The 26,874-nt window shown below is 41.9% G+C and overlaps 2 long non-coding RNA genes across 3 annotated transcripts in view; one reads left to right on the top strand and one right to left on the bottom strand.

The window, feature by feature from the left end:
• Positions 1 to 26,874, top strand: part of LOC123593304 — a 536,358-nt gene that overhangs the window by 232,663 nt on the left and 276,821 nt on the right. The gene's annotated exons all lie outside the window — the stretch shown is intronic.
• Positions 8,450 to 26,233, bottom strand: LOC123593306. The gene is made up of 2 exons (XR_006710249.1): positions 25,952 to 26,233; positions 8,450 to 8,873 (listed from the first exon to the last, which is right to left on the bottom strand). It is a non-coding gene; the product is annotated as an uncharacterized LOC123593306 (long non-coding RNA).

Below are 26,874 nucleotides of genomic sequence, written 5' to 3'. Positions count from 1 at the left end.
GACTTCCTCTATAGAGTTGGCTGTCAGGAAGTGACTTTTCTGGAAAGGAATGCAGCCCTTACCCTTTAATGTGTAGAACAACCCATTGATGAGTTTCTAATGGGAAAGTAGTAATGATAGGACAAGATCTTATTCCTCTTTTTTTTTTTAATTTTTAAAATATTTATTTATTTTTGAGAGAGACAGAGACAGAATGTGAGTGGGTTAGGGGCAGAGAGAGAGGGAGACACAGAATCCGAAGCAGGCTCCAGGCTCCAAGCTGTCAGCACAGAGCCTGACTTGGGGCTCAATCTCATGAACTGTGAGATCATGACCTGGGCTGAAGTCAAGAGCTGGATGCCCAACCAACTGAGGCACCCAGGTGCCTCCCCTCTTCTTATTTTTAAAGTAAACTGTTAAGCAAAATCTGACACAGTTAATTGCCTCCTTTTTCTTGATTACTTTCTTCTGGCTCATTATGTGACATTTTCCTTGTGTTCCTCCAACCACAACTGCCCACTCTCCCTTACTATTCTTTGCTGGTCTCTCCTCCACCACTGAACCTCTGGACACTGGGAGTGCCCTATGGCTCTTCTCTGCCCTCTTCATCCCTTCTCCTTAGGAATTCCATGGCTTCAAATAACAGGTATATATGTCCATGACACTTAAATTTATATAGTTACCCCCATTTTCTATTTACCTGTGGGTTGTGTATCTAGTTATTGACTTGACATTTCACTTACATGTGTAATGGATATTTAACATGTAACATATTCAAAGGAAAATACTTGTTTTTCTCCCAACTTAGTTTCCCTCATTGCCCCCATTCAAAATGGCACTGCCGGGGCGCCTGGGTGGCTCAGTCGGTTAAGCGGCCAACTTCGGCTCAGGTCATGATCTCGCGGTCCATGAGTTCGAGCCCCGCGTCGGGCTCTGGGCTGATGGCTCAGAGCCTGGAGCCTGCTTCCGATTCTGTGTCTCCCTCTCTCTCTCTCTCTGCCCCTCCCCCGTTCATGCTCTGTCTCTCTGCCTCAAAAATAAATAAACATTAAAAAAAAAATTCAAAATGGCACTGCCATCCACTCTGTTGCTCAAGACCCAACCCAAGAATCATCTTTGATTATTTTTTCCTGTTTCCCCATGTCAAATCTATCAGCAAGTACTGTGAGCTCTACCTCCAAAATGTGTCCTGAGCCCACCTGTTTATTCTCTTCTCCCACGACCACGCCAGCATCTATTTCACCTCTCTTGCCTCAGCTCTGACCACTTTCCACCCTTCCCCCACTTGCCAGCCTCCTGGGCCTTCTTTGTGTTCTTTGAAGAGCCAGGCTCTTTCCTACCTTCTGGATCTCTTCTTTCCTTTGTCTGGAATACTCTTCTCTTGGATCTTGGCACAATTCTTCCCCTCTTGTCTCTCAGACCTTGGTTCAGATGTGATGTTTCCACCGACATATCCCCTCACCCATGTCACTTTCTATCCCAAGACCCATTTTGATGTCTTTCTATGACGAAGCAGTTATCTGAAGTAACCCTGTTTACTTTAGTAATGCTGTCTCCCCTGTCTGGACAAATGCAGATACTTGCCTGTCTTGATCACTTAACCTACCTAGAAAAGTGCCTGGCACTTAATTGCAACTGAATATGTATTTGTGGAATAAATGTGTATGTGTTTTGGAAAAAAAATCCCTCTGGTGACAGTTTGAAAAATAGACCTGAAGGGAAGAAATCTATGCCAGAAAAGTCCTCTCTGGCTGGAATGTGCAGCATGTATTGGAGTTGGAAACCCCATAGTCTCTTGTAACAACAAACCTTACAGGATGTTAGGTGAGGTGAATTCACCTAGAATTATAGCCTAGAAATGACTTAGGATATTTCTTCATTGGTTCCAACAGGTGGGCTTCTTTTTCTCTGCCATTGCCTTCAAGTTGAGTAGTTAAAATGTGGCCAAAATAGATTTCTGTATTTGGGTTGCTGACACCACAAGTGTGTGAAAGTGGAATTAGATACTTTTCCTGTGGCAGCTCTTGACCCACAAATCATGGACAATCTCTGCGGGGACAGAGCTATTCTCTGAGAGTGTCGTCTCGACGTGAAGAAGCGAGGGGAACAGGCCTGCAGCAGAGTGCGCTTCGTTCTGCGAGTCAGAGGTCCTTTTGGCTGGCCTAGTGGTGGATAATGTGGGGACAAGTCTTTTCTTTCCATCTCTTCATTAGCGCACAAAAGAGCACACAGACCTTCACAGAAAAGGGGTTAGCCCGGCTCCGTGACTCTGGGATTCTTCTTTCTCTCTTTACCCCAGAGTCTGAGCTCTCTTGCGTTTTTTTTTTCAAAGCGTAGTGGAAACAGAAAGGACGCTTAGAAAAGAGGATAAAAAGAAAACAGAATAGAAATCTCCTCAACCTGCCAAATTCTTTCCCTGAATCCCATGTTATGCACAATTCATATTCAGTAAACATTTTTTGAAGACAAATAAAAAACCATCCCCATGGCAATTATCCCCTTTCCTTATTATTATTAGTAGTAGTATTTTAAAAAATAGACTTTATGCAGTGATTCAAATTCTTAGGGCCGCCCTTTCATTGTGCAGACTGAGAAATTGTAAACCTCGTAATTGGGAGAGCTGGGGGATCTGAAAGAGTGGGGAAACCAGACGTGAGGAGCTGGCGGAGTCCCCACAGATCCACATGGAAGCCGAGTTTTGCCAGTTTGCACGGACAGTCCCTTCTAAAAGGCATATGATGTTCTACTTGGCAGCACAACATAGTAGAAAAGTGTGGAATTAGAAGACAGGAAATCTGGCCTGCAGTCCTCACTGTGCGGGTGACCTTGGGCTAGCAATTTAGGATTTCTGAGTCCGGGGTTCCCTGTGATGCATGGGAGCAATGCTACATCCTACTCTGTGTGCAGTGCGCTTCTGAGAATTAAATGCATCTGTGAGAGTGCTCAGGAAATGGGGAAGACCTCTGTGTATCTTAGTCATTATTTTCTAGTTTGTCAAATCAAAGTCTTAATCTAAAATGGATAAATCTACTCACGGTGAATGTTCATTCATTAGACAGGCTGATTGATGATGAGTTGGGATTCTGGATTCAGACCAGAAGACAGAAATAAACCCACTCTTGATGATATGATGATATTTTAGAGTCTCTACAACTCAATATGACTGAATTTGTACATTTAGTATAGAGCTTGAGTATTAGATGGGGCTAAATATGTGGCTATTAAGGTTTAGTGAATATAGATGGTTTTATCCATTCAACATTTACTCAATAAATATTTTTGGGTGCAGGGTGTTTATAACAGTACTTGGCACATATCGAGTGTTCAATAAATTACCACTGTTATTGTTGCTGCTATTTGCCAAGTCCTGGACTGAGCTTTGGGGCTACAAATAGGCAAGGCCCTGGTCTCTGCCCTCTAGGAACTCTTGAATCTAGTGGGGGAGACAGATTTATGACTTGAAAATTATAGGAAAATTAAGCAAGTGGGGACAGACTGACTTGAGTCAGCCTGCATGTATTTGAATTCTCCATTATTTATTAAACTGTGTGAACTTGGGCACGTTGACTTAACCTTATTTCCCTCGTCTGTAAAATGGGAGAATCATGGCATTGATGTTAAGGGATCACTGAGTGAGTGAAATTAGATAATCATTAATTCATTTATTTATCATATATTTGTTGAGTGTCATGGTTGGCAAAATGACAACCCCTCTGCTTGCCACAGGTATCCATGGCCTAATCCCCAGAACCTGTGAGTATGTTAGGTTACTTCACAAAGAGGAGTTAAGGTTGTAGATGGAATCAAGGTTACTATTCAGCTGATCTTAAAATAGGAAGATTAATGTGGATTAATGGCATAGGCCCAATTTGGTAACCAAAGTCCTCAGAAGAGGAAGAAGGAGGCAGGAGAGGGATCAGAGTCAGAGAGAGATTTGAAGATGCTTTACTTCTGGCTTTGCAGGTGGAGAAACAAGGCCATGAACCAAGGAACGTAGGTGGCTTCTAAAAAATGAAAAATGCAAGGAAACATATTTTTCCCCTAGAGCCTTCAGAAGGAATACAGCCCAGCCTGCTCCTTGATTTTAGCCGTGAGATCCATTTCAAACTTCTGACCTCCAGAGCTGCACAATAATAAATTTGTGCTGTTTAAGCCACTAAATTTATGGTAATTTATTACAGAAGCCATAGGAAACTGATACAAATGTCTGCCATGTGCCACCAGATTCTGTTCTAGATGCTGGGGCCAAGCATTCAGACACACACACACACACAAGCACTCACTGGTGCACTCAGATATCCCCTGGTCTTCTGGAGCTTAACTTGTAGGACAATAAACAAATAGACAAAAAAATATATATGTCAGAGCCTAATAAATGCTATGAGGAAAAATTAAAGCAGGGTAAGGGAGCTGGAGAACAAAGGGGATGTTGTTTGCATAGGAGTGGCTGGAGGTCCTCTGCAGTGAGATGGCACTTGAACAGAAACATGGATGAATAAGGACTTGACCCATGTGGATATTTATGGGGAAGAGAGACCTGGAGTGAGAGCTCCTTTCTGAGGGCTGTTTCTAAGGAGGGATGCAGCTATGAGCCTTCAGCACCTGGGGGAATCAATACCTCAGTCCTGAAGCAGGGAGGGTCTGACTTGTGCATCACAGCACCCACGATAGCGGCTGTTATAGTAGTCTGTTCCAGAGGTGATGATGATGTGTATGAGGATGCTTGCAGAAGGGAAGGCAAGAAATAGTTAAAATTTTTTAATGTTTATTTATTTCTGAGAGACAGAGAGACAGAGCATGAGCAGGAGAGGGGCAGAGAGAGAGGAAGACAGAATCCATAGCAGGCTCCAGGCTTTGAGCTGTCAGCACAGAGCCCGACATGGGGCTCAAACTCACGAACTGTGAGATTATGACCCAGACTGAAGTTGGACAGTTAATCGACTGAGCCACCCAGGTGCCCTGTAATTATTTTAAAGTAGAGCTCACAGATAGATTTGCTAGAACAGGAAGAGAGAGGTCAAGGCTGACTCTAAGCAGGTGGAATGGGGTTGCCACTTGCTGAATTGGGGAAGACTGGATGAAGGGAAGGTTGAAGGAGAATAATCAAGAGTTTAGTTTGAAATATATTAAATTCGAGATGCTTTAGCATTTCTAAGTAGGGAGATGTTGAGTTCGGAGCAGAGATTGGATGTAACTTGGGGAGAAACCCATGAAACTGACCTTAATCACTTTAGGGAGTGGATGTAGGCAAAGTAGAGAGCCAAGATTGAGCCCTGGGGCACGCCATCAGTGAAAGATTGGAAAGACGAGGGACGGCTTCTGCAAAAGCACAGGACCCGCCTGGCACGTGGTAAGTGCCCAAGGTAGGGTAGCTAGCTGCTATGGACTGACTTGTGTTCCCCTAAAATTCATATGTTAAAGTCCTAACCCACAATGTGACTATGTTTGGAGAAATAGGGTTTTTAGGAGGAAATTAAAGTTAAATGGGGTGATAAAAGCAGGGTCCTGATCTAATAGGGTTGGTGACCTTATAAGAAGAGGAACAGAAATATCTCTCTCTCTCTCCTCTTCGGCCACGTGAGGACTCATGACATGTAACCAAGCCAGGAAGAGGGTTCTCACGGGGAATGACTTGATTGGCTGGCACCTTGATTCTGGATTACCAGTCTCCAAAACTATGAGAAAATGCATTTCCGTTGTTTAAGCCACCCAGCCTATGGTATTGTGTTAGGGCAGCCCGAGCTGGCCAAGATGCTGGCTGTGGAAGTTTGACAAAAGGCAGGGGTGACATAGGCTAGAAAGAACTAAGAAAGCCAGAAAGACATGATTTGTTCCTAACTTTCTGACTGACCCATGTTCATCCACGTTCCTCTCTGGGCCTCAGTTTCCTCCTTTGGGAATTAAGGGCTGCTTTCAGTTCTAGCACTCTATAAACTATGTTTAAGGAATGGAATTGTTAGAAAACATGCGTCATTGGATTCATGTGGATTTAAAATTTTTTTAAATGTTTATTTATTTTTGAGAGAGAGAGAGAAAGTGAATAGGGAAGGGGCAGAGAGAAAAGGAGACACAGAATCTGAAGCAGGCTCCAGGCTCTGAGCTGTCAGCACAGAGCCAGATGCGGGACCCGAACTCATGAACCGCGAGATCGTGACCTGAGCCGAAGTCGGACGCTTAACTGACTGAGGCACTCAGGCGTCCTGGCTTCATGTGGATTTAAGAAAAATTTTTTTAATGTTACTTTTTATTGTAGTAAAGTATACATAACATAAAACTTATCATTCTAACTCCTATCCCTGTCCAGGACTTCTTCACCTTTCCAACCAAAACTCTGTATGTGTTAAACACTCACTTCCCTCCCCTCCCACAGCCCCTGTCTACTGTCTGTCTCTGTGAAGTGGACTCCTCTAGGACCTTGTAGAAGTGGAATCCTGCAGTATTTGTGCTTCTGTGTCTGGCTTATTTCACTTAACCTAATGTCTTCATTTCGTCCATGTTGTATTGTGTGTCAGCATTTCATTCCTTTTTAAGGCTAAGTAATATCAGTCGTGTGGATTTGAAGTCCCAGGACCTGTGTCCAAATTCTAATTTTTCTACTCATGAGCTCATGTGACCTTGAGTGTGCCCTCAGCTTCTCATTTCCTCATCCTTAAATAGTGAAAAATAGTACCTACCTCACAGACATGTTGGGTGGAGAATTTTATATAATGGATGTGAAACCTCTTTAAAAAGATTGTGATGCGGTGGCTATTTTTAGCTAGAAAGAGGCCACTAGGTTGGCTGCCAGGGGTTGATGCTTTTCTCTTGGCCACCCTAATGACATCTTTCCAAGCAGTTCCTTGGCCCAGCTGCACAGCTGATCCAATTCACTTCTCAAGCGGTCAAATAAATGACTTGGTTGTTTTCCTGTCAGCCTCTAGATGTGTCACATCAGCACAGCAGGAGATAAGAAACCTCTGTCTCTGACCCAGACGCTTTGGACCTGGGTGCCTCCATTGTATGCCAGGGAAAGTACAACCCTGAGGGCTGGAGAAAACCCTCTTCCCTTTGGCTTTTTTTTTTTTTTTTTTTTTTTTTTTTTTTTTGCGACATTCTAAAGTAACATCAGGCTCCCTGTTTCTGGGCCTGGCTCCGGGAGGTCAATCTACCAGACCATGGGAGGTGAATTAGTGGGAAGTGACATGTGGCAGCATGGCTTGGGAGTCCAGGGCCTGAGGGCCAGGCTGAATGCACTTTGTGACAGGGAGCGACACACTTCCTCATTTAGGGTGGTCACCCTCCTCTGTGTGATGAGGGGTGGGATTTGATGGCCCCCAAGGTCATATCTGGCTCTGGCCTTCTGTGAATCATGAGTTATTTAGGAATGCTGCTCCACTTTTTGTCAATGACTCTTGACCTTTCCTTCACCCCCACTCTTCATGTACTCTGCTTGTCCCCAAGAGCTGCTCATTTCAGGTTCAGATTTAACGTTTATTTATTTTTGGGACAGAGAGAGACAGAGCATGAACGGGGGAGGGGCAGAGAGAGAGGGAGACACAGAATCGGAAACAGGCTCCAGGCTCTGAGCCATCAGCCCAGAGCCCGACGCGGGGCTCGAACTCACGGACCGCGAGATCGTGACCTGGCTGAAGTCGGACGCTTAACCGACTGCGCCACCCAGGCGCCCCTCAGGTTCAGATTTAAACTCCATCCTTACCCTTAGCACTGAGCCTGCTGCTTCCCTGCTCCCCTTCATTTCGACTCCTTTCTGGCCCAGTTTTCTGCTGTCTAGAGAAGCTGGCTTTAGAAACCTCTGCTTTTCTAATGCACGTTGAAAGATTAATGGCAGATTGTGGCTTCAGTTCTCATTTCATTGGCACTTTGGGAGAAGAGCAATACTTCAACCTCAGAAGAATGGCCCTCTCACAGTACAGTCTAGACTCAGAGTGGGGAGATAGGCTCAAAAAGTAGACAGGGGGCCACATTATGTAGGCTTCCAAAGAGAAGCCTGGTCTGAGAGGTTACACAAGAATTGACTGGACTTGGCCTCAATGGATGTGGGGATGAGAGAGAGAGGAGTTGAGAATAATACTGAAAAGTGTCTAGCCTAAAAGGCTGAGACACAGTTTGTGGTAAATAGGAAAACACCTGCCCTGCCGTTCTCCTTCAGCTCACCATGCTGCAGCCATGGCCACATCTGCTCCTGCCTCAGGGCTTTTGCACTTGGGGACCTCTGTGCCCAATTTTAGCTTAAATGTCACCTCTTTCAAGAGGCTTCCTTGATTGCCCATTCTAAAGCCGTCTCCATGCCCTCTCATCCCCTACCTTGTGTCTTCATTCCCCTCACTCTTTATCTCCAGCTGATGTGAAGTCATTCATCTATGTGTTTCCTTCCACTACCGTTTAAGTTCCACATGCATAGGGGTCTTACTTGTCTTGCACATGGGTGTATCCCTGGCACCTAGAATAGGGCTTGGCTCTTAGCAGGTACTTAGTGATTATAAGAATTTAATGAACTGGAAGGGAGGAAGGGAGGAAGAATGGAAGGGAGGGAGGGAAAGAAGGTGGGAAGGAAGGAAGGGAAGAAGGGAGGGAGGAAGTAGGGAAGGAAGGAAGGAAGGAGAAAGACTAGAGTCAGATGTGGCAGGTTATTTCCAAAGATGGCTACAACAAAATCTCCCATCTTACAGGCCTTTTATGATGAGACTTGTTGCTCCTCTCAGCAGGTGGAGTCTGTTTCCTCTCTTTTGAACCTGGGCTGACCCCATGCTGGCTTTGACCTGTAGAATGCTCCTGATGTGACACTGCATAGCTTCGGAGCCTTGGCTTTAAGAACCTTTGTGGCTTCCATTTTCACCTTCTCATACTGCTTCTTCTCAATAGTGCCATGAGACCACTGTGCCCGAGAAAGTCCCCTGTGGAGGGAAAGGGAGCACTCCAGTCAACAGCTCCAGCTGAGTCCAGCTCTCAGCAGATCTGCTGGCTGAATGTGGCTGTGGGAGTAATCCCAGGCAAGAAGAGCCCTCCAGCCATGCCACAGAGTTGTAGAAGCAATACATCATTTTCAACATCACTAAGTTTCTTTCTCCACGCTGAGCTTTGTGTTTAAGGAACTGGCGGACATCCGGATGGAGATGCAACAGCAGGAATTGAATATATATAGCATATGTATGTATATATACACACACACATATACATATATGTATATGTGTGTGTGTATATATGTATATGTATACATATGTGTATCTGTGTATAGTTTATGTATTGATATATACACATGCATTTCTGCAGAATCTGGTTTGATGACCTGTGAACTATATATCTATGAGCCTCTAAGTGAGTAAGAAAAGAACTTCTTTGTTTTTTGACTGGACTGTAAGGAAAATTGTAACAATGGTGTGCTTTCGTACTCCCACTCTGAATGATGGATGAACGAGGGCAGGTATAGCCAGATAAAGGAAAGGTTTCTTATCATGTATGGTTTGAGAAGCATTCGCTCTGGACCCTGCCTGCCGGAAGCTTCTGTCCGGCTGTATTCTACAGCCTGAAGCCATTCTTCTGCCCTACTGTCACTCCTTCAGCGAAGAGTTAAGACAGTAAATGCAGAAGCAGCAATTTTAGGCCACCCTAGCATCAATAAACATGCATCTGGTGCTTTTCTCACCTTATAAAGCAATTTCCCATCATCGTCTCATTTAATCTCATAGTAATTCTGTGGCACAGGTTCTGATTTTTTCAAAATGGGGAAACAGAGGATCAAACTGAGTCATATAGTGCATAGGCAGCAGAGTGAGGAGGAATCCAGCAGACTCCATACTCCTGGGTCAGTACCATCACCCTCAGCCCAGTGGAACATTCTATGAGCTTCTTGGAAACTACCTAACAAAGAGAACAACCTTGGTCTTGAAAGCCATTCATTGTCTGTCACAGGAGACAGGGAGATATCATCTTTGGGCAAGGTCTTCACCCATCTCGTAATTTAAGTAAAACTTTCATGCTAATTTCCTCTCCCTCCTAGTGTTAGTCCTGGCTCCTGGGAAAGGAAAGGAAGTGCTTTCACACTTTATAGACAACCTTGGCTTCAATCACATCATTTGCTCCATTTTTTTTTTCTCCTGCAAAATATGAAAAAGCAGAAGTAAAGGCTTCTCTGTTTCTCTTTAAAGGAAGAAGATAATAGTTGTTTTGCACATTTTAATTTAACATCTTTAAAAAGATTGAGAGTTGATTTTTTTAATTGCAGGATTTATTTTGGATAAAAATTAATGTAGGATGAACTAAGAATACTTTTTTTTTTTTTTTTGGAGTATTGGGAGACGAGGAGAAGGCTCTGGAGATTTGTTTGCAAATCTTTCTGGTGTCCTTTGTGGTGTCCCTGAGACCACTCCCTGAAAGTGGGGTGGGGGGTATCTTCTAACCAGACTTCCTATCTCAACAATTTTTTTATCACAGAAGAAAGGCCACATGTGACTACTCTCCTTTCCCTTGTTAGTGTCCCATTAATTTCTTGACTAATGCAAGCTGCTTCTCACTACTGCCTTCCCCACCTCTCTCCACTGTGCCCCTGGATCACTGCTTCATGCTGAGCCACTCCTCACTCACCTTGCTTATTGCTGACATCTGGATTGCCCTATGTGGACTTCCCCACTGGAAGCTATTCATTCTTCCACTTTCCATGCACCATGGTGCTGGGAAAGGAGTTGACATTTTCTTGGATCTCCTCTTATGTTTACAGACATTACACTTTCACCCTAGTTAAAAATTGCAATGTGTTTTGAGTTTTATTCTATCTGGCTGTATGATCCACTGTATTTTCTATATCACTGTCATCTACTAGCCTTCCAGACACTGTGGTTGGTTTATTGAAGGCTTTGGCACCTGATTCATGACCTTTCTCTCCATCTCAACTCCTGCCATCATCATCCTATGACATTTCAATGAGAAGAATTGGACCATCCACCATCCTAGTCTCATAACTCTGGTACTCCTTCTTTCTGGAGACCATTACCTTGCCTCAATTTCAGTCACATACTCAACCCCCAGAAGAGTTTTCTTTTTGAAGTCTTCATGTCCCTTCTGGTAGCCTCATGCCTTTGTCGGACCCTTAATTTTCTCTCCATCAGTTGGCCCTCTCCCAACTTTTATTCTTTTATTTTCCTTTTTGGGGTCCATGGTTGATTACCCTTTCCTTCTCTGCAACTCTCTGAACACTTACCACTCTCCTTGAGTTCCATACATAACCCTGCAAACCACACTCTACATTCCTAGCAGAATGTCATGTCTCATACTGCACTGACGAAATTGATCCTTCTAGTCTTGATCCATCTCTCTCAACGTTCAGCAGCTTCCCATCCATTGCTTCTTTTTCTCTCTACCTCAGAGGATTGTATCCTTGATGCCGCTTTCTCTCCCTGCACCTTGCTCTGCAGTCATCAACTCTCTATGAAACCTTTTCCCTTCTATGAAATCCTTTCCCTCGGGATATAAAAATGGTCACATTTTTCCTATCCAAACAAACAAACAAACAAACAAACCATAATTGCTTCTACCCCATGTTTACCTCTAACTCAGTAACATCTTATTCAGCTATCTCAAAAGAGTTGCCTATACTCACTACCTCCAGTTTCCCATCTTCCATTCACTCCCCATCCTGTTTCAGTCTGGCTTCTTGCCCCTGTCATTCCACTGAAACAGCTGTTCACTAAACTTAACACTAACTTTCAAATTGCTAAATCCAGTATGTGTCTTTCCAGTCTTTATCCTACTGAGAACTACTTTCCAATATTTAATATTGTTAATCATTCTTTTCCTTCTTGAGACTCTGGATTTCCTTGCATCCAGAGTATGCATCCTTCCAGTTTTCATAGTGGCTGAAAATTCTGTCTCTGGTTCTTCATGGCTCCTCTTCCTCTTACATATTGGAAATTGTGGAATTGTCCACTGTCTCACACCCTCCCTAAATGATCTCTTTCACGCTTATGACTTCTATTAACACCTGTAAGTTCACTAACCCCTAAGTATTCTTTTTCATTCATACCTTCCCTGAGTCAGGAAGTCAACTATCTTCTCGATAGCTCTAGGTGACCTGTCATACCTAGCATGCCCCCAAACCAGCTCCTTCTCCTAAATTCTACAATTCACTCATCCTTGCCTAGGCACCTGGTTAAAACTTGGAAAACACCTTTAACATCTCTTTCTCCTTTGTCAGCCACAGCATATCAGTGGGCATATCCTGCCAAATTAAAGCTTCCCCTTTTGCTGTCTCCTGGATTGGTGCAATGGCCTTCATGCAAGGCTCCCTGCTTCCATCTTGTTCCCTTCTGGTCTATTCTCATGCCATAGTCAGCACCATCTAATGAAATATGAATCTGACCAGGCAAGCCTGCCCATGCTTAAAGCATTAAAATAAGCAGAATGTCCAGGGGAATGTCCGAGCTCTTCCCATACGAAGGCTTTCTTGATCGAACATCCACAGATGTCTTCAGCTCCACTGATGAGCCCTCCCTCCATGATCCTTTTTGCCTCAGTAGCAGTTTACTACTCAGAGTCCATACCTGACACCATCCCAACCAGGCAGGCCTTTGCTTGTGTTCTTCCCTTGTCTGGAATTCCTCATTATTCTCGACCTCTCCTTTGCCTGGCTGAGCTGCATTTATTCTTTAAGACTCAGCTCACAAGTCCTTCCTGAGCCCTTGGCTGATACATGAGCCTTTCCTCAGAGCTTCCAGAACACCTTGTGCATACCTCCATCAAGTTGCTTTATACCACCTTCTATGTATATCCTCCCACTACAATGTAAGCTTCTTGAAGACTCTTTGAGCCTTCTGTCCCTTTTGCCCAATCCAGGGCCAGGTATCTAGAAGATGCTTGGAAAAAGCTTTGGGTGTGGAATTAAGAGCCAGGGTTCAAATCCTTTCTTTTTCCATCCATTTTCCCTGTGACAGGTATAGGTCACTTTCCTTGTCTGAGCCATGCTTCCTTATCTACAATTATTCTATTTACCTTTCAAGAAAACATAAATATTCCTTGTAAACTGCAAAGTACTATGAAAATGTTTTATTACATAGGATATGCAGAAACACACAGAGGGAAAAAAAAGATCTATCACAACATTATGGATCCTGTACAAATTTTAATGAGACTTCATATTCATTCAAAAATCTGCATAAGCATTTTTATATCAGTATGGTGCTCTGTAAAGTGCAGCCAGGGGTTATTTCTTTGTTTTAAAAACCTAGCCAATATGCCCAGGGCATGAGAGCTGCACTTGTGAAAATAATCAGCTGATGTTACTTAATAGCCGTGACAAGAGCACTAATCCAGTTTCCACATTAGAAGCACACGAATCTACAGAGAATCTTCAGGAATTTATGGCGGTTCATCTTCTTCCCTGGTGCCTTTGGACTGCCCCTTCTACCCAGCTCTTCCAGCGGGGACATTTTACATACCTTTCAGTTCTGTGTGAAAATCAGGCCATGGAGAGGGGAGAATTCAGATAAGATTTCACAAACCAACCCAATTTACCTTAAGTTAACACACGTCATTCATCTAGTTCTTTCTCTATTGCCTGGCAAGAAAGGAGGAAAAGCAGTCTACTCTGAAGGGACAACTCCCAGTTCAGATAAGTGGAATTAGAAATAAATGAACAAGCAATGAATGGGAGTGACCTGCTTTAACGAGTCAAATCTTTATAGAAAATTGGAGCCAGAAAACTCCTAGTTCCAGGTTGTACAACAGAACACTCCAAGGAACTAAAAGCATGGTGCGAAAGGAGCACGCGCATTTCCTCTTCATGGGGAGGAGGGGACAGTGCAAGTGCTCCCAGAACAGGAGCAGTTGTGGGGGGAGGGCAGAGGCCCACACCTGGGTTTTGGATGACCTTTGGCAGGTTATTTTATCTTTCTGGACCTGATGTCACAAGGGGATTAATCATACAACATGTCTCATAAAGTGGTTGAGAGAGAGATAGAGAAAAAAAAAAAAAAAACACCCAGCCTATATTCAATAAATAGTGGATATTATTTTAATCAAAGTTAAATTTGAAGAAAAGTGAAAATTTCGGGGAACTAAAAAAATTATTATAAAGATATGCTGGGGCAGATTATGCAGCTCTTGAATTCCAGTTTACAAAGTCTAGATTTTGTTTAGACAAGGGGGAGCCTCTGAAGGTTTTGAGCAGGAGTGTGACACAATGACAGATGTGCTTTTTGAAGTTGATCTGGAAGTGCTGTGTGGAGGGAGCTTAAAGGGAAATATCAGGAGGCAGAAGAGCCAGCTGGGAAACTATCATTTGGTCCAGTGAGACCTGAGGATGTCTGACCTAGGGCAGTGGTAATGGGGTTGAAGAAGAGGGATGTTATTGGGATAGAACTGGCAAGAGGTTGTTAAAGATGGTTTCTGTGTGTTTTTACCTTTGTGGCCGGGAGGATGGTAGTGCTTATTATTTCTTCAAGGAAGAGACAACCGTCATTTAGGCATGATAAGTCTCTAACTGAGCATTCTGTCTGTGATCAAATTCTGGTATACTTCACTGGACTGTTGGTTCTTATATCAAAAGAATTTATGTCTAATTTTTTTTTTAAATGCGATCAGTAAGAATGTAGGATTCACCAATAAGAAACACCCCCCACAGTAGACCTAGCTGGAATGCATCTCTTCTATTAAGTGACTCCTTAAGACTTCCCAGCCCACTGCAGTGCTACCCAGGTTAACCACATTTGTTTGCTGTTAGGAAGATGTTTGAATGCAGGCAAGATCCTGTGCCAACTCCTCTGGCTCTTCTTCCGAGAGTGTTTGTGTTCTACTCCCCACCCAAACTGGCTGAAAACATGAGCAAATCTGATCCTACTACAACCATGTTGAACACTCTATTCCTTCATTCTCCTTATCAAAGAACTCAGCCTGGCTGCAGAGGCACAGCCTCCCCAGGGAAAGCCATGCTGAGACCTAGTATCACATCCACCTTATCTATGTTGTACTGTTCTGTCCTTCTTTAAACTCCGCATCTGTTGTCCTGATACCGAGGTGAGGCTTAATGGTCTGTAATCCCCAGGTTCCCAGGGATGCCTCTGAAAAAGATTCAGCGCCACATTAACAACTTCTCAGTTTTTGGCAACAGTGTCTTTTGTAACCCCATTTCTCTGGTGACCATTTCATACTTCACATCTATCCATACTCCAGACAAGGGGGTGAGGGTCCCACTGTCCTTGCTGGTCATATCCAGCTGGTCATATCCAGCTCCCAAGGGTATATGGGTATATATATATATATATATATATATATATATATATACACACACACACACACACACACACACATATACATATATGTGTGTGTGTGTGTGTGTGTGTGTGTGTGTGTGTGTATATATATATATATATATATATAATTTATTTATTTATTTTTGAGAGAGAGAGAGAGAGCAAGCAGGGGAGGGGCAGAGAGAGAAGGAGTCACAAAACCTGAAGCAGGCTCCAGACTCTGAGCTGTCAGCACAGAGCCTGACATGGGGCTCAAACTCACAACCTATGAGGTCATGACCTGAGCTGAAGTCAGACACTTAACCGACTGAGCCACCCCGGCACCCCACCCAAAGATATATTTTTTGAAAGAGACTTTGATGTATTAATTTATTTTAAAATGTGTATTTAGGTTTATTGTATGCAAATTATTGAATAGACAGCTCTGGGGGCCTCTTCAAAATGAAAGAGGCATATAGTCTTTGTTTTCAAATGAGGTTGGAATCCAGTTGGGAGATTGACATATACACAAATGAGACCAGTGAGGCTGTGTAGGGGTGGGCTTGAGGAGGAGGAGGGTGGAAAGCTAAGCAGGAGGTAAATCTGTGTCTTCTTAGCTACACGACTTAACTTTTATATTGAGGATAGGGTACTTATAAAACCCTTTCTCTGCAGAATGGCTGATGGTAGGATCCAAGAAGGCTCTGGTGACAGGTGGAGGGTCCATCTCAGTACCATCTCTGAGGCCTATTAAATGTAGAGTGTCCATTTTGGCCAGAAGTGGGGCCCAGAGTTGTGGTTGAAGGGGCCATTTTGTTTATGTGAAAACAGAAAATAAATAAAAAGTAGCCAAAATACCATCTTTAATGATATATAAAGGATATCAAGACAGTGTGCTGCATAAGTAATTATGGTTTTGGTTTAAATCTAGAACTCAAGCAAGGCTTCTGCTAATTAGTTAATTAATTTTTTGCACTTTGATTGTTTTCAGACTAAGGACCTCATTAACACAGCCTCTAATGGAAGACACATTTTATGTAGCATTCCATGTGTGCAGAAATCATACGAATTTATTGCACATGTAGTTTATATTTTTCCATTTGATCCTCATACCAGCCCTGTAAACAGCACTTGTCTTAGTTCAAAAAAGAATTATGGGACTTGCTTCAGTTTCTCCCTAACCAGAGAATAATTTTCTGGAAGTCAAGGAGCACCTTGTGTCTCCAAGGCCAGAAAAGAACTGAACTGGAGAGTCTGAGATAGAGCTGTGGCAAAACCTTACAAGTTTCCTCAGCTCTGTGCTTTTATTAAAGAACAGAATAACAGCCAAAGTTGGGTAACCTGGATCAGCTGGGACCACATCCAAAGGAACATCTTTAATGCTGGAGACATTGCTGGAACCCTAAGGTGCTGAGGGCAGGTTTCAGCAAGATCAGAAATTCAGGAATTGTTGGGTTAACACAAAAGGATAAAGACTTAAGTCCACAGGTCCAGGGCTAGTAGGGTCAATGGATTCATAGCTATGAGACCACAGATGTGTGCTCTTCTTTCAAAGGATGTCTTCAGCCTCACCTGCTTTTATCTTTAGATTCCTATTGCCTCTCTCGTTGTCCTAATGGGCAAGGATTCAGGGTCCTTATGGTGGCCTCAAGCAGTTAAAACATACCTCGATCTCTAAAGCAGAGACACACCTTTATCATTGTCCATGTCCTTAGTTAAGCCGTGGCTTGAGCCTTTAGTGGGACTTGAGGTTCTGTGATAGGGACAATATCCACAGCAATCCTGGTATACTGTATTTCCAAGGTGGCAGTGTGGATTATAATAGAAACATTCTCTTGGGAAGAGTTTTTCTTCTCCAAGGCAGGGTCAGAAAATGTGGCCTCCTATTAATTAAATTTAAGGATGCTAATGTAACACTTAGGGGACACTCGTTTTTAAATCATAAAATGAGACAAAGCAGTGGTACATGAAGCCTGTGATAATCATGGAGTATGATTATCACTCTAATATTTTGGCTTAGGACCCAGGACCCAGGAGAACATAAATTCTGTCTCTGCTTAACCTCTTCTTCTCTTTACGTATTTACAAGTATATGCATTAACAAAGAACAAAGGCAAAGAAAGTTACATTCACATTTTATTGTCCACTGGAATTGAGACCCAGTCCAGCACAGAGAACTTTGGCAGGCTGGGCTGGAGTTATGGAGAACTCAAAAGCTTTAGCCAAGGGTCAATTTAACATGCTCGTTAACACAAGGGCAAAAATACACAGAGAAAAAGAGACTCATCTAGGTGCCAAGTTGGCTTGAACTGCCCAGGCAGTAGCCTCAGGACTATTGTTGTTAAATTTATCAGTTTTTTATTTTATGTTTAATGCCTTTTGTGTCCTGAGTAAAAATTCGTTGTCAACTTCAAAGTCTCAAAGATTTCTCTTATGTTTTCCTCTAGGGGTTTTATAGTTTTAGTTTTCTGTTTTGTTCAATAGTCTATGTCAGGTTAATTTTTGTGTATGATGTGAGGTAAGGTTAAGTTCACCTTTTCCCATACAGATATCCAGTGATTCCTGCAACATTTATTGAAGACTTCCCTTTCCTCGTTGAATAACTTTGTCACCTTTGTTGAAAATATATATGTGTGAATTCTCTAATCTGCTTTGTTGATCCATTTGTCTATCCTTATACCAATACCACACTGTCTTGATTACTATAATTTATACTAAGTCTTGAAGTCAGGTAAGTCCTCCAACTTTTTGCTCCTTTTTCAAAATTGTTTTGGATGTTCTCAATCATTTGCAATTCCATATATATTTTAGAATCAGTGTGTCAATTTCTACCAAAAAAGACTGTGGGGGTTTTGATAGGGATAACATTGAATCTATAAATAAATTTATATCTTAACAATATTGAGATTCAATCTATAAATAAATTTATATCTTAACAATATTGAGACTTGAAATTCATGAACATATGTATATCTCTTTCTTTTTTTATATCTTTCAATTTATTTAGTTATTCTCAATTTATCACAGCAACATTTTGTAGTTTACAGTGTACAGGTCTTGCATATATGTGTTAAACATATTCCTAAATGTTTTGTTTTTTATGTTACTGTAATTGGTACTGTTTCTTTGATTTCATTTTCTAATTTTTCACAGATAGTCTATGAAAATGTAATTTATTTTATATAATTACCTTGTAACCTGTGACTTTGCTAAATTCACCTATTAGTTCTTGTTTTATGTAGATTTCTTAGGATTTTCTGCATATATAATTATGTTTTATTTCACATGACTTTTTTTTTAATTTTACATGCCATTTATTTATTTATTTATTTATTTATTATTATTTTTTTTTTAACGTTTATTTTTGAGACAGAGACAGAGCATGAACGGGGGAGGAGCAGAGAGAGAGGGAGACACAGAATCGGAAGCAGGCTCCAGGCTCTGGGCCATCAGCCCAGAGCCCGACGTGGGGCTCAAACTCACGGACCATGAGATGGTGACCTGAGCTGAACGCGGACGCTTAACCGACTGAGCCACCCAGGCGCCCCTTTACATGCCTTTTAAAAACAGTGATACTGTCTGCTTGAAAAAGTGGTTCAATTCTTGTCTTGGGAACTGACCAATACAATCACTATTTCCTCATCTTTGGCAAAGTCATGGAAGACACTGTCCATCGATGATGCCATGTTGATTATACAGAAATCAGTAACCAGCAGTCACTGGAAGACTTCCCTGACTGAGTAGGATAGGAAAGAGGTTGATAAATGCCTCTTGGTATTCCTTCTTAAGAAAGAGGTAGATGGAATGGGAGAAAAAAGGTCAGAGAAAACCAAGGAGTAAAGGATTTCAAAGGACCATGAGTTGGGCCAGTCATCCAATCAGGAAAGGACTGACTTTTTGGAGCAGCTGTCTGGGCTGTGGCAGAGTCTGCTAAGATATCCCACTCTTAACGAATCATTTGTGTGGGCAAATGTTATCAATATCTCCAGGGATTCTAATATGCTCAACAGGACACTGCAGTCCTGGCATGGGTACTGGCATGGCTTTCCTCTATGTTTCCTTGGGTCATTATTTGGAAGATGACTTAGAAGAAATAAGGTTATCTGGGAAGTTAATGGCTGCCAAAGTCACATGTCTAAGAATGGAATTTGGATTTGGAGATCAAGGTGTTAGAAACTGAAATTATGAGCTCCTAGGTAAGACACTAATTTAAGTATCTAGAATTTAAGACACTGGAATTTTGACAAAAACAAAAACTTTGGAGTTAGACAAACCAGGGTTCAAATCTCAGTTCTGAGGGATGTTCTCCATTTCCTCCAGACCCACTTTCCACCATTCTTCATCTTGTTCTGTGTGCTGAGGGCTGACCTAAGATGTGCTCTCTTGCATCCTGTTGGGTTTAGGCAATGGGAGGCATAGGCAGGTAATCAGAGGTGAGAAGGGAGGTCAGGATATTTATTTTCCCAGCTCCCTCTCAGTTGGGTTGCAGTTTGGCCATGGCTTCTCCTGACAGTTGGCCCTTTCCTACAGCTTTCTCTCCAGGTTCAAGTAACCACTGGCTTTTCTTGCCCCTTCATGCCCAAGGATAATAAAAGCTTTCTGCTGTTTCTATTAATGGGCCCCTTTATACCTCTTGCAGGTTTTCTGTAACTCTGAATACCTTACAGTGTCCCCTTCATTCAACTTTCTTCAGTCATCTCTTTTGAGGATGTCATCTGGACCCTGTTAGACCAGCCCATCTGCCTACTAGCTTTGGAATTTTGAGCAAGTTATTTCTGTAATTGAGTCTCAGTTTTTTCATCTATGAAGTGGAAATAAAGATATCCCTTGCAAATATAAGGGATAATAGATGTGAACAGCTCATAGTAACTACCCAATAAGTGGTACTTATCATCATCATTACTAGTAACTATCATCACATGAGGACTGGCAAGATCATAGCGTCCTCGGTGACTATTCAGAAAAAAATTGTAGAGCTGGTTGCTAGTTATCCAGAAGCATAAGACTGGGGGTGGGGGCAGGGAGAATCTCAGATAATGGAAAGTGAAAACTAGGCAAGGGGTTGGAAAGATTTACTAGTACTGTGAAATAGAATAATTTTGATATTTTCATATAAAGAATGGAGATACAGCTTTAGAAGTCTCAGACACATGATGGGAGGATCCTAAATATGGTAATGGAGGTGTTCACTTTGTTAGGAAAAAGCAGGTATGGTAGTGCTACATATCACAAGACAAATCCTTGAACAGAAACACATTGATATGTGAGTCAAATCTTGAGAAAGGCAAAAATATAAAAGAAGAGAAGTTATTATTGACATAAGGGCATCCTGAAGATCATCCAGCCAGATGGAAAAAATGAATCCCTGACTCATATTACAGGTCTGGTAAGGAAGCAAGGTGTCTACATATTGTATCTTGATTGTCCCCAGCTTGCTTCTATACCAGCACTTAATACCCACTGCTACTCTGGCTGGCTGGTCCTTTCCCTCCTTCATATCTCAGTTTCTTAGAGGAACCCACAACCAGTTTGGTGGAAACCTCTTTTAGCTCACTCACTGCTGCCTTCTTTCCAGGGCACACATGTCTTTTGGATGGAGGAGTCGGAGTAGGTTCAAGCAAAAGCTCCCCATCACGGTTCTTGCAACATCTCTCCCCATAGACTCTCAGGCTTTGTCACTGAGTCTAACTGGTCATGCAGAACCACTCATCTTTAGATGTAATTTATGTCCAAGGGATTCTGCAGGTCCTCTTGCAATTTACTTTCTGTTGAATGCCCCTACCTTATCATTTCCTCTCCTATGCCATATATATCTGAGTTCTTTTCCCAGGAGGCTTCCTAACTCCCCCAAAATTCAAAGAATAAAGCTGGAAACCAGAAGGTGTCAGACCTAAGCAAATTTCAGATTCTGCACAGCTTCTAATAAATCCTTACTTGCCACACGATTTATTTTTTCCCAGCAGGTAGATGTAGTGATGAGATCGTCGCCTGTACTTAATTGTAATAGAAAGAAGAGGAAGCTAGAGAGAAAGAGCTTGCGTGAGCCAAGGGGAAAAAAGAAACCCAGAGAAAAGATTGAGTTAGTTTGAAATTCTAAAATGGTAGGTGTCTCAACAGGGGTTGGGAAGGTCCCCATGTGGATATTCTGTCTATGAAATTGCATACAATTCTGATGACAAAGAAACAGAGGTGGTCTCTAAATAGAAGGAATCCTTTGGCTTCTTAGAGATCTCCATGTGAGCTCAGCTCTTCAAATGACATTACTGGAAACCAAAGAATGAAAACAAAGAATGGTGAAGATTTGTGCAAATGACGTCAAAAAGCAAAAGCTCAGGATAAATCCTGACTTGTGAACAATGTTCAGGACATAATAAAAGACACAGAATGCTATTTGGAGCAAGTTGAAGAGTGAACAAGGCAAAAGCAAATGTCTTGGGTAAATGCTTTCAAAGCCATTCCAAAACACTTGGCCTTCGTTTGTTCTGCCAAGGTGAATGACCTTATGAATGGAAAGGGTAGAACAATCAAGGGGGGCATAAAAAAGATCAGCAAAGTCCAGACTGGTGAAGAGACTGTGAGTGAGCACAAAGCTTCCAGCCTCCTGCCCAGGAACATTGTATTCTAGGGAACTGTGAGACCTTGCAAATGAGATTACTGGGCCACTTCTGGTTATCTCAGAGGAGCTGTGAAAAATGGGGGATGTGTCAGAAGACTGGAATCAGCTAAGAATAGTCATGATTTTCTAAAAGGGGAAAAAGTGGGTTATATACAAGGATTGTAAACTTAAACATTTTACGGAGACCAGAAAATAGCTAAAGAGTCAAGTAGGGCAGATAGAGACCCTAGTGAGCTGGAAAAGGAGGCTCCTTCTTAAAAGGGCAGCTGTTACTGAGCTCCAGCTCTGGTGGTAGCCATGCCCAGAATGGTTGGAGCTTCAACATTTTTAAGTTAAATTTTAAAATTTTCAACGTTAAAAAAAATTTAAAAAAAAAAGGGGGCACCTGGGTGGCTCAGTCGGTTAAGCGGCCAACTTCGGCTCAGGTCATGATCTCACGGTCCGTAAGTTTGAGCCCTGCGTCGGGCTCTGTGCTGACAGCTCAGAGCCTAAAGCCTGTTTCAGATTCTGTGTCCCCCTCTCTCTGACCCTCCCCCGTTCATGCTCTCTCTATGTCTCAAAAATAAATAAACGTTAAAAAAAAATTTTTTTTTAAATAAATAAAATTTTCGGGGCGCCTGGGTGGCACAGTCGGTTGAGCGTCCGACTTCAGCCAGGTCACGATCTCGCGGTCCGTGAGTTCGAGCCCCGCGTCGGGCTCTGGGCTGATGGCTCAGAGCCTGGAGCCTGTTTCCGATTCTGTGTCTCCCTCTCTCTCTGCCCCTCCCCCGTTCATGCTCTGTCTCTCTCTGTCCCAAAAATAAATAAACGTTGAAAAAAAAAAATTAAAAATAAATAAATAAATAAATAAAATTTTCAAATGGGGATCAAAATTTAAATGTTTTTTTTTTTTTTTTAAATATTATACAGGCTGAATTAAATAGGTTTGTAGATGGATAGGGCTAATAGGCCACCAGTATTTGACTTCTCCCCATAGATTTGCCATCTTGTAGCTCAGAAGCTAGGACAGTCTATTAAATGATCATCTGGTAAATATTTTAAAGGACTGATAATCCTTGGGAACTACACGGGTTCACTAAGGACCAATACTGATATGCCACACTCTAACCTCTCTCAGTTCTTGGATTCTGTGGTAGACTTGGTGGTGTGATTTCAGCAAAATGATGACAAGGTTAGCCATGTTCTCCTGGGGGACCAGATGGAGAAGTCCAAATGGAATATGAATACTTCTAGGTAGATTCTTAGCTGAACTGAAAAACCATGTTCAAAGTTGATGGATTAATAAACCAATATTGACTAATAGGCTGGTAGATTAATAAACCAATATTGACCAATAGGAAAATCTCTATTCTCTTGTCTCTGACCAACTATACTTTTAGAGCCCAGAAATAAGCAAGAATTAGCTTATGGCTTGACTATTGCAGAGTGCAATGAGAATATCAACTCCTTGATCTTGGCTGTGCGTTTTGTAGCCGAGGGGTCAGCAAACTGACCCAGTTTGTATAACTAAGGTTTTATTGGAACATAGCCACACCCATTCTTCTACACTTTGTCTCTGATTGATTTTGATAGATAGGGACAGAGTTGAGTAATTGCGACAGAGACTGTATGGCCTGCAAATTCTAAAATATTTACTACCTGTCCCTTCACTAAACAACTTTGCCAACTTTCTGATGTGACTAAACATTATCCTAGTACTCTTAGTGACCTTGTTAGACTGTTGACTAATATTAGATTTGTCAATAATGGTCAATAAAAGCCCAATATCTGTTTCATATGAACTGATATCAAGCTATGTCTTGAATCCTAGATGGAAACAATTGATTTAATGACTAAAACAGCAGAGCTCTAAATTTATTCCTGACAAAATTTCGCTTATTGGTTTATAATTCCTTGCCCAATGTCTTGATAATGCCTTTAGCTTTCTGTCCAATGCATCCCACTTTTGAGGTAGGCTGGGATGGGCTCTCATGGTGAGGTAGGATTCAGAGGCCTGGTCAGAAGTAGATCTAATGTGGGGGCAAGTTCAGCATGAAGACCCAGGAAAAGAGTTAAGAGTCAAGGTCAAAGAAGCCATGCCCATCATTACCCTGATGGACAAAGGCAGAGCGAGAGGTCGGGGGTGAGTAAATGCAGAAACAGGACTAGAAGTGAGCTGAATGTAAGAGTAAAGCCAAGAGAGTTCTGGATTTTGTCTTTTAATGGGGAAAGGGTGTCTCTTCTTTGATGCCTACTACAAGAGTCATTAGATAAATTCAAGAGGGTGGGGCCCCATGATGGGATTAGTATCTTTATAAGAAGAGGAAAAAACTAGAGCTTACTCTCTTTGCCTTGCAAGGACACTGCAAGAAGGTGGTCATCTGCAAGCCAGGAAGAGGGATTTTACCAGGAAGGTAATCTTATGGCCCCTTAATCTTAGACTTCTCAGCTTCCAGAACTGTGAGAAATAAATCTGTTGCCCAAGCCCCCCAGTCTGTGGTACTTTGTTATAGCAGCCCGAGCTGACTAAGACAGATGTCATCAATTTTACCCTTTAAAAAAAATTCTGGCTAAAAACGCATAACATAAAATGTGTCATCTTAACCATTTTTAAGTGTATGGTTCAGTAGCATTAAGTTCATTTACGTTGTTGTGCAACAGATCTCCAGATCTTTTCATCTTTCAAAACTGAAACTCTATACCCACTAACAAGAACTCTCCATTTCCCCTCAATTTGACTTTTTAAAACAAAAGTTATCAAAGCAGCTAAGGAGAAACACTACCAGATATTTAAAAGTGTACTTCAAAAGCAAAATAATAAAGAAAAGTAGATGCAATCTGGTATATTTTCACTGCTTGCTAATTAGTATCCTCTTTTCCACTTAATGTCTTCAAAGGGAAAAAAAATGTAATTCCTTCTCCCGTTTACCTCCTTGAGCATCGAGAGCTTTGAGGGCCGGGACCCAGGTTTTTGACTCTTGGTAGAAAAATCCTGGTTAGTGTTCTTCACAGCTTTGACTGGCCTGTGGAAGAAACCTTGAAGGAGGACATGCCTCCTCTCTGCTGGCATGCCCCAAAGGCTTATTTTTAAAAAAACCAGTTCCCAGTGCTGCTTTCCTTCTTGCTACTGAAGAAATTCCCTAGGGTTTTAGAATTCCTTCTCTCTAGAGTTCTCTTTTTTCATACTTCTTCCATACAGCTTGACCAAAGCCCAAAGAGATTATAACCACATGCGTTCCACTTTTGTTTTGGTATGAAACATGGTAATTTTCTCTACCCTGATGAGAAAGAGCTTTCCAGTGCCTAAAAATGCATTCTCCAGCTTACTTATTAAATAATGTCCCCCTAAATGCAACTGTCCTGCAAATGTTAGTGGCAAGTTTTTTTAAATACAGATCACTATTTGAAAGTGTCAGGAGTTATTCATCATTATACAACACAATTTTTTAAAAAATGGAAGTATCTTTATATTTTCTGAAAGTACACGATTGTTGTAAAATAATACAAAGGTTAGAATGAAAATGAAAGCCCTCTTGTAGTCACACCCTAAGAGATTACCAATCATGTCTTAAAAAAGAAAACAACAAAATTTAAACAAAATTGCACAAGAGCTTTAACTTATCGGTTCAAAAGAGGCTGTCCTAATCACATCCGAGAGCTGACGCAGAGTGTGGCATCAACACTGAGGTTGTGTGGTCAAGGGTCAGGATTCCAGAGTCAGAGAGACCTGGGCTTGACCATGGTCACTACCAACATACTAGCTGTGTACCCTTGAGTAACTCACTTTATTTCCCGAAACCTCTGTTTTCTCATCTTCAATGTAAGAATAGTAATCATCTTTAAAGTAGGGATAACTACCCCTAGGCTTGGGAGATGATGTGACATAGAACATGTATAGTGCCTAGCATCAGTGCCTGGGACGTCGTAGGTCCTCAGTAACAGTAGTATTATAACTATTAGGTTTTTTTAAATTATCTTTAATGTGCTAAAATACACATGACAAAATTTTAACAGCTTAACAATTTTGTAAGTTACAGTTCAGTGGTATTAAGAACATTCACATTGTTGAATAACCATCCCCACCATCTACCACTATATTAATTATTAATATGGCTCTAATGCCCTGTCCTGGAAAAAAAAAAAACAAGAGTGAATTTACCTCTCTCCTGTGTGAGGCTGTGTCAGAATAGACTCCTTCCTCGTCTCAAAATCTTTCAAATCTGGTCATATGTTTGTGGCTAGATTTTGAAAACCCCTTCGTATGAGGTGTTCAAGGCATCAGACTGCTTCTAGTGTTATCTGGTGTTCATAGCTGTAGAGTTGGGGGCTCAACAGACCTGCACAGCTACTCTAGGGTAAAATTAATTCCCAGACGCCCTTGCTGACACTTTACAGTGTCTTCCTCAGCAGACGTTTCTGCCGGCTGCCGGCCCGGGCTCTGCTAATGGAGGTTTATAAAGGCCTTCACAATTCCTATGGTAACCCAGGAGAAAGGCTGTTGCCATGGGGACTAGTCAAGCCTGTATAAACCTTCCATCTCTATCAGACAGATGAGAACGATATGAGAATGAATCTTTTACTAGTTCACCTTCTGAAATTGCTAACAATTATCTCTGTTTTTGGACAAGGGTTCATCATTTCTTTCAGGTGGAAACTCATTCATGTTTTCAGCTTTAAATAAATATTATTTCAAACCTTGCCTGATGATCTTGGTGTCAACCAAAATCACCCAGAGACTGAAATGGCTGGTGATGGAACCATTTTCAAATTTCTCCAGTGTTACCAGCCACTAAATAACATTTATCACAAGCATGTGAACTTCATTTTGTTTTGAAAGAAGCATAGGTTTCTTTGAAATGCATTAGCCCTAAGCACGTGCCTATTAAAGAGCCTTTACATTGTTTTATGTTAACTCAAGGAGAATCTGAGCTCAGTGCAGGCAGGGTCTATGTCCTATTTACCTCCATATCTCCAGCATCTAGTCCACTGCAATATTAGGGATTCAGTAAATGAATCAATCAGTGAATCAACCTACACCCATATGTTGATGATGGCAGATAACAGTATTGGTGTCCAGATGTG

Source organism: Leopardus geoffroyi, chromosome D4, assembly GCF_018350155.1.
Source record: "Leopardus geoffroyi isolate Oge1 chromosome D4, O.geoffroyi_Oge1_pat1.0, whole genome shotgun sequence".
Taxonomy (NCBI): Eukaryota; Metazoa; Chordata; class Mammalia; order Carnivora; family Felidae; genus Leopardus; species Leopardus geoffroyi.
The sequence above is the reverse complement of the archived record's forward strand: the minus strand, read 5'-3'. Positions and strand labels throughout refer to the sequence as shown.